The following is a 20,301-nucleotide window of genomic DNA, read 5'->3' on the forward strand; positions in this document are numbered from 1 at the left end:
AACTGAAAATGACTGGTTCCCAATACCTTACTTCTGGTTATATTGGAAAAATATCTAATAAGAAAGATAAATGGTCCCACAAATTGTATTTCCTTGAATACGTCCAAATTATTCCATTCAGATATTCTGTTTTGCTTTAAAAAAAAAAAATGGAATGGAAAACTATTAGAGAATTAGGAGAAAGGAACTTTCACTATCCAATCTTGTTTCTTTTTTCTTTACTGGAAAAAATGTCAAGCTTACTGAAAAGTTGCAAGTATCATACAAAGAACTTTTTTCTTCTCTGAACTATTTGAGTGCAAATTGTTCATATGATGCCTCATCAACCCTGAATACTTTACAGTGTTTTTCTACAAATAAGAATATTCTTTCACACAATCAAAGTCTAACCATCAAAACCATGAAATTAACATTGCTGCTCTGTAATCATCAGACCCCACTTAGAGGATGCCTATTGTCTCAACAAAGGACACATGAGGCAAGGTGTGACCTGACCTCTGCCAATCTCACCAACCTCACCTTCCATCATCCTCCGGGCACAGGAGGCTCCTGCACTCAGCTGTCTTTCAGTTCCTCAGATGCATGTAGCTCTTTTGCTTGAGGTATTTGCATGTACAGTTTCCTCCACCTCAAACGTTCCTCTGATGGTCTCAGTGCTACCTACCTTGTCTTCCTTCCAAAACCCATCACTATCTTCCTTAACTTCTCTCCACTAAATTAATCCTCCTAAGCTTTCTTTAAAAAAATTATTTTAGATTTTTAAAAATATATTTTATTTAAACTGTTGAAAAAATAGTTCAAAATGAAAAGAAAAGTCAATGAAATATAGTGAAAAATTTTCCTCTTATTCTGTCTTAAGCCTCCCAGTTCCCCATCCCCCACCATGCCGATAACCACTTTTATTTTCTTGTGTTTCCTTCAGAGTTTAACTGCCCTGCACCCCGGATTTGGTATGTATGTATGTATAAAGAAAAGATTTTTTTTTATTTGTTTTATTGAGAGTGTGTGCATGCAGGGAGGGGCAGAGAGAGAGAGAGAGAATCTCAAGCAGACTCCCTCCTGAACACAGACCCTGAGGAAGGGCTAGATTTCATGCCCCTGAGATCATGCTGAGCTGAAACCAAGAGCGGGATGCTCAACGGACTAAACCACCCAGGTGCTCCTAGTTTTTATTTTTTAATTACTGATTTTTGAATAGGTAATACATTCACATGTTTTAAAATCCAAAAGGAAACAAGGAAAGAACATACAGCTCCCTAAGCTTTCTTATAAAACCTATACTTCCCTTTCATTGTTTTCTTCCTGGTGTATAGGGGTGTTTTTATTTGTCAAATTATTTGTGAAATGTCGAATTCTCCTCTTTCTAAGTTCTGTGAAGGTAAGGAAAATAAGTTGTGTACCATGATATCCAGGCGCTTAACACAGTGTCTTGCACATAGTAGCTGCTCAGTAAAAATTTATTCAATGGATGAAAGAATGGTAAAAGTGAATAAGGTGTTGCTTTTCTGTTCAATGTTTATGCAACTGAAAGTAATATTTTAATCAAATTTTCAATAGCCAACTGTAAGTTGGATTATTGAGAAAAACACAATATAAATCATTTAAAATTTTTTAAACTAAACTTAAATTTAAAATTTTGACTGACCCTTGTATGAAAATTAAAGAAAACATTAAATAAAAGATATTATTCTAGTAATTATCTTGCCAAAATCTTTTTTAATGCATAATCAGGCTTTTGAAAAATCTTTTTTAATGCATAATCAGGCTTTTGAAAAATTCTAGTAACGTTTCATTGAGCTTCATACATTTCACCTAGAGACTGCGAACACACAGAATCACAGCAAATGAGAAGGGAATTAGATTCATTAAACTCTTAAGGAGAAAATAGAAATAATATTTCCTTTTTATAGTCTTCAGGATCATTGGGTATATAATAAGAGAGCCTTCTCTGCTATAAGCTCATGTCCAGATGTATGTAGACTCTTACAAATTAATAGATTAAATATCTATTGATCCTATTACGAAGTGCAAATTACAAAACCCACAAAGATGGATCTGTTTATATATTACTTATATAAACTTTTTTTGTAAATCAAGTACTTACTTTCAATAATATGAAACAAGTTACCAAGGTGGAGAGGAATCTCTTTTCCACTCCAAAGATAAAAACTAGGGGTAAGTTACTAGATGCTGCTGTATTTTATAATGATTACAATATACACAAAAACTATCAGTGCTTATGCACTAATGTTTTTAGTTTTCTTTTTGATTTTGTTTTCCTGAATGGTGTTTGTATGTTCACATGGGCTGAACCTCATAACTGACTACTAAAACTAACGTATATATCATTATGTTTTCAACGAATACAATTTAGGAAGTGATAGGCTTCTCTGTTTTCTTCCCAGAGTAAGAAACTGGGTACATTTAGTGCAATTCACATGCACTAGAGTATGATTTAAGCCACATATAAAATTAAGAATTTTTAAACAGATTCATTAAAATGAGAAAAAAAAGGTGAATTTAATTTGAATGGCACATTTTGTCCAACTCACTATATATTATATATTATGGTTTCAGTGTGTAATGAATGTGAAAAAATGATCAATGAGATATTTTTCATTCTTAATAGGAAATTTTTGAAATGAAGTGTGTATTTTACACTTAGCATACCTCTCAATATGGGTTAGCCACATTTCACATGCTCAGTAACCACATATGACCAGTTGCTATTTTTCTGCACAATGCTGGTAGAATTTATAGGAAGGAAGGAAGGAAGGAAGGGAAAGAGGGAGGGAAGGAGGGAGGAAGACAAAAGAGATAATAAAAGAAAAAAAGAAAAAATTGGGCATGATTTCATCAAAGCAGTAATAATATTTTTTCCAGAGGTAAAAAGTAAACATTAATTATAATTAAGGAATCAGGGCAAACAAGCAACTGTGTAGCTTTGGTTTCCTACAAGTATCTTGACTGTTTCCCATAGAATATGAAGTACTTAAAGGCAGGGAGTTTTCATATGCACTTCATTACAGTTAGAGCCTAACACAGTACCTGGTATACATTAGACACAGGTATATATTTGTTGTGAATATGTGAATAAATGAATCAATGGCTGCAGCTTATCTCAAATATGTTTATTTTAAAAATTAAAGATACTCAGGGACTTATTTTTTAGCAAGGGATTTAAGCAGAGTACATTCGATCTCTACTTCAGAGATAGGGAGAGAAGCTGTGGTAGTTGCTTTGCATGCACCATCACTCTTTTAAAGAGACAGGAAGTATCAATATAAGAGTACCATAATACATCATGCATTTAAAAAGCAACTTTTTAAAAAGATGGCCCTCTGGTACCTAGCTTTAGAAGATTAAAGCCAAGTTCTAAAACAAAATAACTTGGTTAAAGACTCCCTAATAAATTTTTTTTATGAATAAAGGCTTTAAAATATATATGTTACTGTATGTTGAATTCATATTGTTTTTATAATCTTTCTCATTTTTTCTTTCCTCTAATCTAATGTATTAATCTCATAATAGTGTGACTTAAATTTTGAAAAAGATTGAGTTCCCCAGAGAGAAATCAAATTCAGGTTCTCAAAGAATCAAATTGTTTGGGATTCAAGGGTGGGTGAAGTATGTAATTCACATTTAGAAGGAGACTCACAATGCCCTCACCTGCTTTTTGTAGCTCAAACTAACCAGATATCACTCTAATCTGAAAAGAATTTTACTGAGTATAACTCTTAAGACATCTTTAAGAATAAGAATTATGTTTTTCTTTCTGATTTTAAAAACAGTTCCTTTCCGTGACTAAAACATTTATAAAAAGACTATAAAGGAGAAAGTTATAATCATCCATCATGCCACTATTCAGAGATACTTTAATGTTTTAGTATATCTTTCTGAAGTAATTTTGAAGAATATAAATATACATGACCTCTGTAAAAAGTGTTGTATTACATATAAAACCTATGCCTCACCATAAGCATTTTTTTCATAACTATTTTTTGAAAATAAAATCTTAGTGACTGCAAAAGATCTCTAAATTATTTTTATATAATGAAGTGATGCGCTATTCATACCCTTCTACTTTTTATGGAAGAAAGCATTGACAATTATTGATAGAAAGTAGACCCCTACTTACAACTTTCCCCTCCTTTCTCCAATGTCTGGAGACTTAATTACTGTTGGTATAATGTTTCAGAGGCATTGGTAAGTTGTTCTGAGTGAGACCGAGAATGGATTTATTGTTTTGCTCCTGTAAAGAAAGAGATGATAGGAAGACAGGTGGAGGCCTTAAAATGGCAGAGTGTGATGTGATGTGAATTTCCTTCTTTTCCTCAGTCATCTCTGATGATTAAGAACACCAGTCAGTTTTTACTAAACTCAAAAATGTTCAGGGTCAGTGTTATTTTTATGAAAATTGTTGGTTATGCTTGATAGGAAGGTTTGGGTTTAGGTTGACATGGAAGAAATAAATACACCATGCTTAGATGCAGGGGGTGGGTACAAAGGGTCATGAGAAGGTAAGCCCTTGGGAATTTAAAGATAAATTAGGAGGGCTTTGGGCCACCCCTGGCCATGTAATAGGTGATAGCATTGCATTTGGTCCCAGGGATTTGTTTTTGGAATGGACATATTTATCTTTGATTTTTTCCTCTGTTTTCCTCCTCTATTTTCTTTGGGGGGGGCGTATCTCAGTCTCTTTCACTCTCCTTATCTTCCTATCTCTCAGACACATCATCTTTGTGCTTTCTACCTTGGTTGTTTTCTGTGGTTTTTCCTTCTTGCACCAGCATTTTCAAAGATTGGAATAGCCTTCCTCTGGGAGGTTCCTGTTCATGTATGTCTGGGTAAAGGCTCTGAATTCTCCAGGTTCTGGCTGTTACTGGATCATCATGACATTGCTTACTGCATTTCCTTCCTGGCCTCACAACCTACAACCATCTACCTCAACGATGAAAAACAGACTGACAATGCTTTCCAGACCTGTGTCTGTACTTCCATTTTAATTCAGATTTGTCATTTGTCTCTACCACATCCCCTAAATTTACAATGACATTCAAGTTGAAAATTCTAAGTGTTTGATAACACTTCACGGGGAGATGGGTAGAAAATTAAAGAATTAACCGTATCATTAGATGAATTCATACTACAGTCATAGATTCTTAGCATCAATTTTACATATTGTCTAGAAAAAGAAATGTTGAAGGGTTTGTTTTCCAGTGTTGATAGTGAAGTTAGAGAGTACTATAAAATGTCTGTTAGAGAAACCCTATCAGGATATAAAAATACTCACTTTGCAAAATGGTGGCATGTTTAGTTTATATTTCCTTGGTGATTGTTCATCTCTGAAGACAGTGTTGTAAGAAGCAATTCTGTACAGGACAGTCTGGGGTAAGAGCCTATTGTGCAGGGTTCAGATTACTTCACATCCCTTTCAAAAAGCTGTGGTATGCCTTATCAAAATACTTTCTAACTCCTATGAGCAGACATATAGTTATTTAGAAATTTGCTGCAGTGAATGAACCGTAGAGAACAATTTCTGGCTTCTAGAAAAGAAAAGAAAAACATAAAAAAAAAAAGAAAACTTACTTCAGCCCACACTCAGATCTAGCAATTTTTTTTTCCTGGCTGTTTCTATTTATTTTACCAGTATATGTTAAACAAATATTTATTGAGTAGCTACTATGATCAGACATTGTTCTGGAAGCCAGAAATAAAGAAGACAGATAGCCTTCCTACAGTAAAATCACAGGATTCTTGTTTACATATATTTGCCTGGTGTGTTGGTAGTAGTAGCTCGGCATTTAATTTTTTTTAACTGAATTTTCATTGCTCTGCATGCCAGCTACCAGTAATCAGATGACTTGGAATGTGACTTGGTGGATTATTTATAAATTTTCCTGGCCAGACAATAAAGAACATGAAAAAAAAAATCAATCAATCAGAAAACTCATCTAACCTATGCTACTTGAATAAACTGGTCTTCAATATTTAGACCAAAGGGGGAAAGAAAACCCCATAAAACCTAAGGTTTTTAATCTCTAAAAATTATGTGAAATATGGTACAACAATTAATATTGAGAATATAAGTAGCACATAAGAAAAGATAACAATGTCAAATATAGGGTGTATGGTGGTTTTCAGAAAATAGAACTAAGGATTGCAGTATGAAATAAAGGAAATTATGCATTAAATGTAAGGCTAAAATGGTGACAGTGTGCTGCACGAACAACGTCCTATATCTCTTGGTAAGGGCCTTATTCTCTTGTGAGTTACTTCAGTGATAAAGACTGAAATATGTAAACTAAGTTTTATGCACAGAAAAGATAATTTGAGCCCATGTCCTTATATCGACTTTGAGCCCCAGTTATCCAGTTAGGCTCCCTCCATCAATGATGTTAGTCTATCAGCCAGCCACCCAGTTATCATATCTTGTTTCTAAATGGTTTTAAGAAATAATTGTTCAAATTATCCATAGAATAGCTTCAACTCCAAATGTGGTATGAACCTTTATGCCAAACAATCAAAAATTCAGTCTAACACCTACTGGGTTAGATTTACTTGTAGATGTAATTCAAATATCACGTGGTAATACCACATGGTAAAAGAGGAAGCTTTTATACTTTTAAAGGAAGCATTTAAGAGTCAAAGACTTTCCCATTCCAAGGTCCTTTAAGCATTTGGAAAAAATAGGCAATTCTGGGCAAAATGTCTTATTGGCTCATTTCCATAGGCTTTGCATAGATCTCCTCTATTTTAGTAACTTCTTCAAATATGATGCCTTATTTTTACATTACTTTATGTATTTTGTCAACCTACTTTTACATATCATCTTCCATGCTTTCCATGATAACCTCAAGAAAGAGACAGGTCAGTGTTCCCCAAGATTTACATGACAACTTATTAATAGAATATGAATTGGAGCTCATGTACCTTGGGTCCATATTTGGGGTCCCTAAAATAATGTTACACAGCCTGTTCCTTTATTTTGTTTTAATTCCATACATTGCTTCTAGAGGATCAAAATAACCAAAGGAAGAATTGATAGGCTTTGAGGAATATACCACTAAAACACAACAGTACACAAGAGTTTCTTTTCCAATGTAACAAACCAAACTCTATAAGTACTCTAAAATAGCACAAAATATCAGAGTCCAGTTTTAAAAATAGCTGAAGAGAGATTCTGGTGGACTGTAGAAATCACTGGATTCCAAAAACTATAGACAAGTTTTTCTCTGGAGTACCTGAGGTGACATTCAGAAACTTTTGAAGAAGGCCAAGGTAAATCCTTGATCAATTCCTTTTCAACCTGTTTTATTGAAATGACTCTAGAGAATTTATGCAAGATTTCCTACTGTTGCCCCACTGGGAGTGGGACATTCTGCCACAACTGAGAACTAACAAGTATGTGCTTATGTGGGTTTCTGGGATGATGCTGGCATAACTCAAAAGAGGGGGAGGGTGACACTTGTGACTAGTTGCAATCTGATATCACATGAGGGGTCCCAACTTAGACTCTTTTTCTGGTTTCCTCCTCTTGCTCTTTCCCTCCCTCCTTGTCTTTTATGCCTTTCTTTAAGGAGGGTTCATTTGGCTTTTGTGGTGTGAGAAGAAGAAGGAGGGTTCATTTGACTTTTGTGATGTGAGAAGGGCCCAAGAGTTCAGCAGTTTGGGGAAGTCATAAGAGTGGCTCTAGGGTTTAGTGTAAGTAGATGGAAAAGGAAAAGGAGATTCAAGAATTAAGAATTCCTGGGCGCCTGGGTGGCTCAGTGGGTTAAGCCGCTGCCTTCGGCTCAGGTCATGATCTCAGGGTCCTGGGATCGATCCCGCATCGGGCTCTCTGCTCAGCAGGGAGTCTGCTTCCTCCTCTTCTCTCTCTCTGCCTGCCTCTCTGCCTACTTGTGATCTCTCTCTGTCAAATAAATAAATAAAATCTTAAAAAAAAAAAAGAATTAAGAATTCCTGGGAGTTTGCAGATGAGTTTGAAAAGATGCAGCCTGGTTATACCATCTTGTTCCCATCCAGTTTCAACATCCTGCCCATCCACCTGTCCTGAGCTCAGATGCAGCTGGGGCTGGGGCAGGCAGGTATCTGTGTTTCAGGGGGTATCTGGGCCCTTGTGTGGCTTACAGGAAATGCAGAGTACTCTTACCTTTACACTGGACCACAGCTAGGAGTCTAGCCATAGAGGGTTCTGGGGGGAAGGAATGGGGAGGATTCTGAGAACATGTCAATTCATAAGCCATAGGTCCTCAGGAAGATCGATATCAACCCAACTTGAGTGAGCCTGCTCTCTCTGATAATCAAGGAACTGAAAACCCACCTAAACTGGTGACCAGGTGCCTCTGTATTTCAGATTCTGGGAGGACAGACAGAGACCAGGAAGCAGAGAAGATTTTCTCTGCTCCCTAGGTGAAAGAGATGGAGAGATGAGTTGGAGTTAAGAGTACAAAAAGCCATGGTGGCAGAGAGACATCTTCAACCTTCCTCAACGCCTCCCATCCTATTTCCCTTCCTCATCATCAGTTTTTTCCCATTTGAACACTGAATTTCTGGATGTAAACCTATCCACTCTGAGAGAAGCAGAGAAGAGAGCTGGGAAGAATACTTTGAATGTAGTATTTTATGTTCACAATCACATTTCATCCAGTTTCTACCGAGGCATTAGGTTTGCTTGTCGCAGATTTATATATGTAGAAGTAGACTCAGGGAAGTCAGGAAACTTGCTATTACCATAAAATGTCTCTCCCTGACCCTATGTAAGTTGATTTTCCCATACAGTGGGGTTGGTGGGGGCAAAGGGGATTCTGTTACAAGTCAGAGGAGAGAGAAGGCGAGCTGGGACATTCTGAATCTTGCAGTGAGGGTGAGGGGAAGGGGATCTGCATGTATTTTGTGTGTATGTATGTCAGAGGTTGTCCGTGTTTATGATCTCTCTCCACTGAACTGTAAGTATCTTGAGGAATGACCTTTCTCTCACCATTTAGCACACTCCATAACTGTGAAAAAATGAATGTTAAACTTGAGAGTTGTCCATGAATGTATTATCATGGTGTCATTGGCACACATGGGAGACACTACTGAGAAGGTGACAGGCAGTAAGATTCTCAGAGCTGCACCAATATAAAGTTTTTGAGTGTTGATTTTTGAGGAGAGTGGACAGGAAATACCTCTTAATGGGGCAACAGTGGGTGAGGTGATGATAGTACTTATTCCCCCCATTTAAAGATTAACCCTCACACAACATTGATTAATTTGAGTTATACTGAGAGATTTAATAAAATGTTTTTGAGATGAATGAGGTAGAGATGATGTCACCAAGATGGTCAATCATTTGCCTTTTAATTTTAAATTAGAATAAATTCAAAACTAACGTTAGAATAATGCTACTCTTGCTCCTTCCAATGTCCAATCCATGGAGAAGAAAGGAATAGCATTATATCTCTCTCCAGTGATTTGGATATAGACCTCCATGATTCCCCAAGACTGAGTATTAGAGTCAATGTCATTGGTGGAGAAAACACGGAGAACTATAGATTCTTATTTGGTCTTTTGTCCTTATGACACTGTGATTTGTATCTTTCATCATCTTTTCCATGCCCTTGATATCTTTCCTGTTACACTGTAAGCAACCAAGGTGAATTCTTATACTTTCTGCTCTGTACTTCATAGTTCCTGTATATGGTCGTTGCCCAACATAGTCATGATGTGACCAACAAAAGCAGGACATTAACAATGATAAATGACTGCCTTATAATCTTTAGATTCCATTTGAGTTTTGCCTATTGTCGCAATAATGTCCTTTATAGCAAACATGCAGGATATAGGAGGACATTCATGATGTGACATCTGCCAATCTTATTTAATTACTGCTTTCTCAATGTCTTTTCTATGTGAAAACTAAACACTCTACACAAAATAAATTACAGCTTCTAACCAGGTGTTGGTCTTAATATAGAGGGTGTATACAATACGTTGAAGCAGGCACACCCTTCAAAATCAGCTCTGCTTATGTTTGCAATGAACAAACAGGGTTGAGTCACCATGCATTACAAAGAATTTCAGTAATATAGTTCAAACAATCTTCAGGATGTTCTTTTCTCAGGAAGCTTTAATTTTGAGGCCGGAGTCTACTCATTATAGTATCACAGTGCTGACTGGAAAAAACTTCATCCGTCTCAAGAATAGATTGTTCCCGTAGGGGGCCAAGCATCTGTGTGCCAGTTCTCCAGGGCAACCACTGCCTGGATGAGGAAGGAGAGAGAGTGATGGCACATTGGTCCTAGGGGCTGTCCTTCACCTTACCCTTTTTCTCCATTCCATCAGAGGAGGGGGCTTGTGCCCTTGTCACTAAGGAAATATTGACTGATGTTAAGATGCCTGTCTGTGTGTAAAAGGAAAGGCTGAATACAGGCTGTCCCAGAGTGAAGGAAGTTGATTGAGGCATAAGGGAGCACTACTCCAAGGGCAGAGGAGCCACGCATGGGAGCAAAATGAAATTGGGATGGAATATGGGGCAGGGTGATAGTTTATTTAAATCTCTGGCTCAGAGAATGAGGATGATAGAACAGAGAACAACTTAACTTTCCCTTTTGGTCCTGAAAGATTCACAATAGCATTTGGTCAGACAGATTCAAATTAACTTTTAACATTATTCAACCACATTTCTTTTTAAACTATCTTGCTAAGAGGAAACAAAAAATTTTGATGGAAATATGTATTTTCTTTACTGGATTACTTTTTTTTTTTTTTTTTTTTTTGAGTACCACTGTAATGTAGGGAACTGTTCTGGACACTGGGCTTCCAGGAATGAAAACCAGTCCTTGTGCTCAAGAGTTATAGAGCTTGTCAGGTGCTGAGGATACAGACAGAGTGGCAACTAACACAGCAAGAGAGGAGTGTGCAAATGTCAGGAGTGGCCCAGAGATGGGTTTCATAGTTGATAAAAAGCATTATATCTCCTTTTAATATTTCAGATAAGTTTAGTTTGTTTTTCTACTAGCTTTATTAATTTTTCAAGCTTGAGGAGTGCACTTACACTTCTCTTTACTCTTAAAACCCAGTGTTTTCTGAATTTGGAGAGAGGTGTACTCACTTAAATCCTTAGGAAGGATAGCTCTCCTCTTTTTAATGTATGCCCATTCTTGCCTGTGTCCTGAAAAGGATAGTCTCTTTGGAGAACAGTGGGGAGATGCCTGGATGAACTGGGAATGGTACCAGCAATAGGCTTCACACCTTTCTTGCAGATCACAATCAAACCTCTTCCCACAGGCCACAGAATGTGTGGCCACAGGTACATGGTGGTAGTGGTGGGGTAATATAAAAAGTGAAATCTCAGGAGAAGGAAGGTGGGGAATGGGTGGAGAGGGAGTGGTTGTCTAGAGGACAATCAGGTGCTATTACACTGTTATCCTAAGAAAGAAGAATAGAGAATGGGCTTTAGACTCCCCAGGTTCAACTCCTATTTTCTCATAATTAGCTGACCCCTCTTCTGATCCCTCTGAACATCATTTTCCTGCTGGACAAAATGTGGTAGTTAGAAGTTTAAATATGTAAAGCCCTTAGCTCAGTGTCTGTTTGCTAGCTGAAGAGGAGGGGAGATGATGAAGATGATGAAGATGATGACGATGATGACGATGATGACGATATGATGCTAAGCATTATGGGAGGGATTCATGAGATAGATGAGGTAGACATTATTTCTGATCTCCCAAAGAGAAGAGGAAATTACAACATGATAACAGAAGTGCTATTGTAAGGGAAGTAAAGAGTGTTCTGAGAACTCACAGGATGTGTCTCAAACTGTCTAAACGGAAACTTTAATTTGAGATGAATAGATGCAGTCCAAGCATATGAGAAGGCACAGAGAAAACCAGGGCACAGTGATCTTGAAGGTCTAGAAGACATTTTAGAAGGCAGGAGTAAGCAAGTACTAGATGGAGAGTTACAAGAGATGAGTCTGTAGTATGTGGGAGAAAGGACTGTTGTTCAAAGTACAGATTGGTCAACTATTTCAAGTGCTACAGAAATCTTCAATAAGATAAAGTTTGTAAAGTGTGCCTTGTTTCTGTGGAAGGGTTGTGAAAGAACCCTCATTTTAGTGACCAGATAATGAGGAGTGGAGAGAGCAGAACAGATGACCTTCTAAGAGATGCAAGACCAGAAAATTGGTTTTACAAATAAGAAATAAGGAGAAACCCTCAAAGTTATCTTCACACAGGGCGGAAGCAGTATAATGTCGAACAATTTCTTTCAATTTCAATTTCTTTCAATTCATTGGAGAAAGCTTTATGGTTTCTCAACATTTCAGATGAATTGCTACTGTAGAGGGAGGCACTGTGGCATTTATTGCCCAAAGAAGAGATGGGATGAGATGGAATAAGGAAAGGAGTCCGTGAACAAAAGAAGAGAGGAGAGCAAAGGAGTGGGGAGGGATACAGAAATTCAGGAATCTTACAGCCGATTAGTTTAAAGCACATAAAACTAATAGTGGACAATAGAATGTTCATTTGTGTAGATATTACTGTAATTGCAATAGGAAGTCAGATAAATGAGCGATTAAGGATTAACCCATAGTACAAGAGAGAGTCAAACTCTTAGAGGGAACATTAGCTCTTTAAAGCCATGCGGTGTCATCTAAAGGACAATGGTAGTCCTCTAAGTATAATCCTGGGGTTGGTGACGACTCTCTGGGGAGGGTTTGGCTCTGTATACACGGCTAAATTGCCCTCCATAATGATGCACAATCATTAACTAAATGTCTTTGTTGTCTGTGCCCCAACAGGTACCAAATTAAAGTGGCCTTTTAAACACAGAAAGACCCAACTGAAAGAGCACTTAGTCCATGTCATTTTAAGACATACTTTATAGTATAATTTAGAATTCTGTGTCTCCCAGAATAGTTCTATTTATCTCATCTACCACATTGATTGCTCTGAGGACACACAAGAAAGATAAGACCTCATTGCAGTCACAGAAGACCGAATTTAAAAATAAAACTACTTGATAGATGAAAGCAAATACGAAGATATCAATACAATACTTATTAAGGCATATTGGTTTTCACAGAAAGCGTTTTCTGAGTTGGCTTCTGTCTTAGTACAGTATAGACGCACATGTAGGTGCTACGGTGTTTTTCCACTGTGAACTCATTCTTTGTGTAGTGGAAATTTGGCTTTTTGTAGTGTCAGCAAATAAAAGTACAGCCACAAAAATATGTTTCCTTTTAGTTTCTTCTTGTATCATCAATCATCCTTGACAAGAGTTTAAGTGCAAAGTGAGTTTAATATTCTTACACAGCCTCTTTCTAATAAGAAGAGCCTTTGCTTTCATTTTGATGAGTTCACTTTACAAGTAGATTTTACTCTTAATTCATCAGCTGCATCTTCTAATTTGTTGTCCTAATGAATAACATTATAATAGATTCTTTTAGATCCTGGAGCTGTCATTCAAGAGTGTTTCTCTTAGGTAGTAACCCAAGTACACATCACCTGTCTGCATATACTTCACTGTTATCTTTAGATAGAGGAGATATTCTCTTGTTACCTGCAGTCATATTTCATAGTTTAGAGATTGAAATGCCTGGTTTCCTTCCGTATATTTTATTTATTTATTTATTTATTTATTTATCTATTTTACTTTATTATTTTATCTTAGTTTATTTTCTTCCTCTGTTAGTTTTGAGGATTGAGTTGTCACAAAATTACGGGTCAGTACTGGTGAACTGACTGTAGTATATCTGTTTAATTTTGGTATGGTTAATTTACTGCTAATAGTTATGTGTAGTGAAAATGACATCCAAAAATGTATCTCCCCATAAAAGCAACAACAGCAGAAAAGTAGCAAAATAGTTAGAGTCAACTTTTTCAGATCTCTGCAAACTAGCCAAAGGCTTATAACAACCCAGGAAGCATTTATTTACGAAATACTGTCAAATGCTGGTAAAAACAGCAATTCCCCATCTTTCACTCTCCAGCTAAGCCTTGGCCTTGGGGAAAAAAAAAAAAAAAGCCAGCTGTCCCAATACTGGAATGGGTTGCAACAGAACTGGAGCTCTTCCAAAGCTTCATTCCCAAAGAATTGATATTATTTGTTCTGTTACATTGTTCTTGGGAAGACCCAACTGGAAAAGTTTGCCTTTATTTGACCTGACTCAAGCTTGCCCAAGGCTAAAAACTTCTCCCCAGAGGGCGTTTATGAAAAACATTTCCAGGCAAATGTTTTAAAATTACCATGCCTGAGGTGATGGTTAACAATAGCACAAACAACAGGCTAACCAAAAAGCTTAAAAGAAAAAGGTGAGGAATTAAGTGTTTCTTACAGGCTTTGGAGAGCTCTGACATAGTCCCTGGGAACCTGGAGTTTCATTTACATGTGTGGTGCTGCCATACATACTTAGTAAGGGCCTGAGGAGGCCCTAGGATCTCACCTCTGCTTACCTTAAAAATCTGCACAAGCAGGAAGAGGAAGCAAAGGCTGATTGTAAGCTAAGTATTGGAGGTGTGCTCCAACATGCACACAAAGCTCAATAAACACTAGGATATTTATTGGTTCTGGTATTTAAGGAATTTTTGTCTAATCACTAACTCATCTCTAAACTATGTTTCTTTCTTTCTTTCTTTCTTTCTTTCTTTCTTTCTTTCTTTCTTTCTTTCTTTCTTTCTTTCTTTCTTTCATTAGCATATAATGTGTTATTTGCTTCAGGGGTACAGGTCTGTGAATCATCAGGCTTATACAATTTACAGCACTCACCATAGCACAGACCATGTCCATCACCGAGCCGGCTCATCCCTCCCAACCCCTCCCCCCAGCAACCCTCAGTTTGTTTCCTAAGATTAAGAGTCTCTCATGGTTTATCTTCCTCCCCTGTCCCATCTTATTTCATTTTTTCCCTCTCTAACCCCCAGGAGCCGCTGCCCTGTTTCTCAAACTCCTCATATCAGTGAGATCCTATGATTATTGTTTTTCTCTGATTGACTTATTTCGCTTAGCATAATACCCTCTAGTTCCATCCACTTTGTTGCAAATGGCAAGATTTTGTTTTTTATTGATGGCTGCATAGTATCCTGTTGTATTATATATATCATGTCTTCTTTATCCATTCATCTATTGATGGACATCTAGGTTCTTTCCATAGTTTGACTACTGTGGACACTGCTGCTATAAACATTTGGGTGCACATGCCCCTTCAGATCACTGCATTTGTATCTTTAGGGTAAATACCCAGTAGTGCTATTGCTATTCCACTTTTTGAGAAACCTCCATACTGTTTTCCAGAGTGGCTGTACCAGCTTGCATTCCCAGCAACAGTGTAGGAGGGGTCCCCTTTCTTGCCAACATCTGTCGTTTCCTGACTTGTTAATTTTAGCCATTCTGACCAGTGTGAGGTGGTATCTCACTGTGGTTTTGATTTGTATTTCCCTGCTGCCAAGTGATATTGAGCACCTTTTCATGTGCCTGTTGGCCATTTGGATGTCTTCTTTACAGAAATATCTGTTCATGATCTCTGCCCATTTCTTGATTGGATTATTTGTTCTTTGAGTGTTGAGTTTGATAAGTTCTTTATAGGTTTTGGATACTATCCCATTATCTGGTATGTGATTTGCTAGTATCTTCTCCCATTCTGTCAGTTCTCTTTTGGTTTGGTTGACTGCTTCCTTTGCTGTGCAGAAGTTTTTTATCTTGATGAAATCCCAATTGTTCATTTTTGCCCTTGCTTCCCTTGCCTTTGGTGATGTTTCTAGGAAGTAGTTGCTGCGTCTGGGGTCAAAGAGGTTGTTGCCTATGTTCTGCTCAAGGATGGATTCCTCTTTCACATTGAGATCTTTCATCCATTTTGGGTCTATTTTTGTGTGTGGTATAAGGAAATGGTCCAGTTTCATTCTGCATGTGGCTGTTCAATTTTCCCTACACCATTTGTTGAAGAGACTGTCTTTTTTCTATTGGACAGTCTTTCCTGCTTTGTCAAAGATTAGTTGACCATAGAGTTGAGGGTCCATATCTGGGCTCTCTATTCTGTTCCATTGATATATGTGTCTGTTTTTGGGTCAGTACCATGCTGTCTTGATGATGACAGCTTTGTAATAGAGCTTGATGTCTGGAGTTGTGATGCTGCCAACTTTGGTTTTCTTTTTCAACATTCCTCTGGCTATTAGGGTCTTTTCTGATTCCATTTACATTTTAGGATTATTTGTTCCATTTCTTTGAAAAAAGTTGATGGCATTTTGATAGGGATTGCATTAAATGTGTAGCTTGCTTTAGGTAGCATAGACATTTTCATAATATTTGTTCTTCCAATCCATGAGCATGGAATGTTTTTCTGTTTCTTTGTGTCTTCCTCAATGGTTTTCATGAGTACTTTATAATTTTCTGAGTACAGATTCTTTTCCTCTTTGGTTAGGTTTATTCCTAGGTATTTTATGGTTTTGGGTACAATTGTAAATGGGATCAACTCCCTAATTTCTCTTTCCTTCTGCTTTGCTGTTGGTGTGTAGAAATGCAACTGAATTCTGTGCATTGATTTTATATCCTGACACTTTACTGAATTCCTGCACGAGTTCTAGCAGTTTTGGAGTGGAGTCTTTTGGGTTTTCCACATAAAGTATCATAACATCTGCAAAGAGTGAGAGTTTGACTTCTTCTTTGCCAATTTGTATGCCTTTTATTTCTTTTTTTGTGTGTGTGATTGCTGAGGTTAGGACTTCTAGCCCTATGTTGAATAGCAATGGCAATAGTGGACAGCCCTGCTGTATACCTGACCTTAGGGGGAAAGGTCTCAGTTTTTCCTCATTGAGAATGATATTTGCTGTGGGTTTTTCATAGATGGCTTTGATGACATTGAGGTATACCCTCTATCCCTATGCTGTGAAGAGTTTTGATTAAGAAAAGATGCTGTACTTTGTCAAATGCTTTTTCAGAATCTATTGAGAATTTCAGGTGGTTCTTGTTCTTTCTTTTATTAATGAATTGTATCACATTAATTGATTTGCAAATGTTGAACCAACCTTGCAGCCCAGGAATAAATCCCACTCGGTCATGGCAAATAATCCTTTTAGTGTACTGTTGGATCTTATTGGCTAGTATTTTGGTGAGAATTTTTGCACCTGTGTTCATCAAGGATATTGGTCTGCAATTCTCTTTCTTGATGGGGTCTTTGGTATTGGGATCAAGGTGATGCTGGCCTCATAAAATGAGTTTGGAAGTTTCCCTTTCATTTCTATTTTTTGGAACAGTTTCTGGAGAATAGGTGTAATTCTTTAAATGTTTGGTAGAATTCCCCTGGGAAGTCATCTGGCCCTGGGCTCTTGGTTGTTGGAAGATTTTTGATGACTGCTTCAATCTCCTTACTGGTTATGGGTCTGTTCAGGTTTTCTATTTCTTCCTGGTTGAGTTTTGGTAGTTTATACATCTCTAGGAATGCACCCATTGCTTCCAGATTGTCAAATTTGCTGGCCTATAGTAGCTCATAATACCATCTCATAATTATTTGTATTTCTTTGGTGTTGATTGTGGTCTCTCTTTCATTCATAATTTTATTAATCTGGGTCCTTTCTGTTTTCTTTTGGTAAGTTTGGCCAGGGGTTTATCAATCTTATTAATTCTTTCAAAGAACAAGCTCCTAGTTTCATTAATTTGTTCTACTGTTCTTTTGGCTTCTATCATTGATTTCTGCTCTGATCTTTATTATTTCCCTCTCCTGCTGGGTTTAGGCTTTCTTTTCTGTTCTTTCTCCAGCTCCTTTAGGTGTAGGGTTAGGTTATGTACTTGAGACCTTTCTTATTTCTTGAGAAAGGCTTGTATTGTTATAAAATTTCCTCTCAGGACCACCTTTGCTGTGTCCCAAAGATTTTTTTTTTTAATTTTTTAATTTTTATAAACATATAATATATTTTTATCTCCAGGGGTACAGTTCTGTGAATCACCCAGTTTACACACTTCACAGCACTCACCAAAGCACATACCCTCCCCAATGTCCATAATCCCACCCCCCTTCTCCCAACCCCCTTCCTCCCAGCAACCCTCAGTTTTTTTTGTGAGATTAAGAGTCACTTATGGTTTGTCTCCCTCCTAGTCCCATCTTGTTTCATTTATTCTTCTCCTACCCCCTTAAGTGCCCATGTTGCATGATCACTTCCTCATATCAGGGAGATCATATAATAGTTGTCTTTCTCTGCTTGACTTATTTCTCTAAGCATGATACGCTCTAGTTCCATCCATGTTGTTGCAAATGGCAAGATTTCATTTCTTTTGATGGCTGCATAGTATTCCATTGTGTATATATACCACATCTTCTTGATCCATTCATCTGTTGATGGACATCTAGGTTCTTTCCATAGTTTGGCTATTGTGGACATTGCTGCTATAAACATTCGGGTGCATGTGCCCCTTTGGATCACTACATTTGTATCTTTAGGGTAAATACCCAATAGTGCAATTGCTGGGTCATAGGGCAGTTCTATTTTCAACATTTTGAGGAACCTCCATGCTGTTTTCCAGAGTGGCTGCACCAGCTTGCATTCCCACCAACAGTGTAGGAGGGTTCCCCTTTCTCCGCATCCTCGCCAACATCTGTCATTTCCTGACTTGTTTATTTTAGCCATTCTGACTGGTGTGAAGTGATATCTCATTGTGGTTTTGATTTGTATTTCCCTGACACCGAGTGATATGGAGCACTTTTTCATGTGTCTGTTGGCCATCTGGATGTCTTCTTTGCAGAAATGTCTGTTCATGTCCTCTGCCCATTTCTTGATTGGATTATTTGTTCTTTTGGTGTTGAGTTTGCTAAGTTCTTTATAGATTTTGGACACTAGCCCTTTATCTGATATGTCATTTGCAAATATCTTCTCCCATTCTATGAGTTGTCTTTTGGTTTTGTTAACTGTTTCCTTTGCTGTGCAAAAGCTTTTGATCTTGATAAAATCCCAATAGTTCATTTTTGCCCTTGCTTACCTTGCCTTTGGCGATGTTCCTAGGAAGATGTTGCTGCGGCTGAGGTCGAAGAGGTTGCTGCCTGTGTTCACCTCAAGGATTTTGATGGAGTCCTCTCTCACATTGAGGTCCTTCATCCATTTTGAGTCTATTTTCATGTGTGGTGTAAGGAAATGGTCCAATTTCATTTTTCTGCATGTAGCTGTCCAATTTTCCCAACACCATTTATTGAAGAGGCTGTGTTTTTTCCATTGGACATTCTTTCCTGCTTTGTCGAGGATTAGTTGACCATAGAGTTGAGGGTATATTTCTGGGCTTTCTATTCTGTCCCATTGATCTATGTGTCTGTTTTTGTGCCAGTACCATGCTGTCTTGATGATGACAGCTTTGTAATAGAGCTTGAAGTCCCGGAATTGTGATACCACCAACTTTGGCTTTCTTTTTCAATATTCCTTTGGCTATTTGAGGTCTTTTCTGGTTCCATATAAATTTTAGGATTATTTGTTCCATTTCTTTGAAAAAGATGGATGGTACTTTGATAGGAATTGCGTTAAATGTGTATTTTGCTTTAGGTAACATAGACATTATCACAATATTTATTCTTCCAATCCAGGAGCATGGAATATTTTTCCATTTCTTTGTGTCTTCCTCAATTTCTTTCATGAGTACTTTATAGTTTTCTGAGTATAGATTCTGTGTCTCTTTGGTTATGTTTATTCCTAGGTATCTTATGGTTTTGGGTGCAATTATAAATGGGATGGACTCCTTAATTTCTCTTTCTTCTTTCTGGTTGTTGGTGTAGAATTATGCAACTGATTTCTGTGCATTGATTTTATATCCTGACACTTTAATGAATTCCTGTACAAGTTCTAGCAGTTTTGGAGTGGAGTCTTTTGGGTTTTCCACATATATTATCATATCATCTGTGAAGAGTGATAGTTTAACTTCTTTTTTGCCGATTTGGATGCCTTTAATTTCCTTTTGTTGTCTGATTGCTGAGGCTAGGACTTCTAGTACTATGTTGAATAGCAGTGGTGATAATGGACATCCCTGCCGTTTTCCTGACCTTAGCGGAAAAGCTTTCAGTTTTTCTCCATTGAGAATGATATTTGTGGTGGGTTTTTCATACATGGCTTTGATAATATTGAGGTATGTTCCCTCTATCCCTACACTTTGAAGAGTTTTGATCAGGAAGGGATGCTGTATTTTATCAAATGCTTTTTCAGCATCTATTGAGAGTATCATATGGTTCTTGTTCTTTCTTTTATTGATGTGTTGTATCACATTGATTGATTTGCGGATGTTGAACCAACCTTGCAGCCCTGCAATAAATCCCTCTTGGTCGTGGTGAATAATCCTTTTAATGTACTGTTG

At 37.4% G+C, this 20,301-nt stretch overlaps 1 long non-coding RNA gene across 1 annotated transcript in view; it reads left to right on the plus strand.

Moving 5' to 3' along the window:
• Positions 1–405: 405 nt before the first annotated feature.
• The window catches only part of LOC309864659, a 31,664-nt gene continuing 11,768 nt past the window's right edge, over positions 406–20,301 (plus strand). Inside the window, exons 1-2 of the long non-coding RNA XR_014311675.1 lie at positions 406–602; positions 923–954. This is a non-coding gene — a long non-coding RNA (uncharacterized lncRNA). The remainder of the gene's footprint in view (positions 603–922; positions 955–20,301) is intronic.

The sequence above is a fragment of the Mustela nivalis genome (genome assembly GCF_964662115.1).
Source record: "Mustela nivalis genome assembly, chromosome: 5".
Lineage (NCBI taxonomy): Eukaryota > Metazoa > Chordata > Mammalia > Carnivora > Mustelidae > Mustela > Mustela nivalis.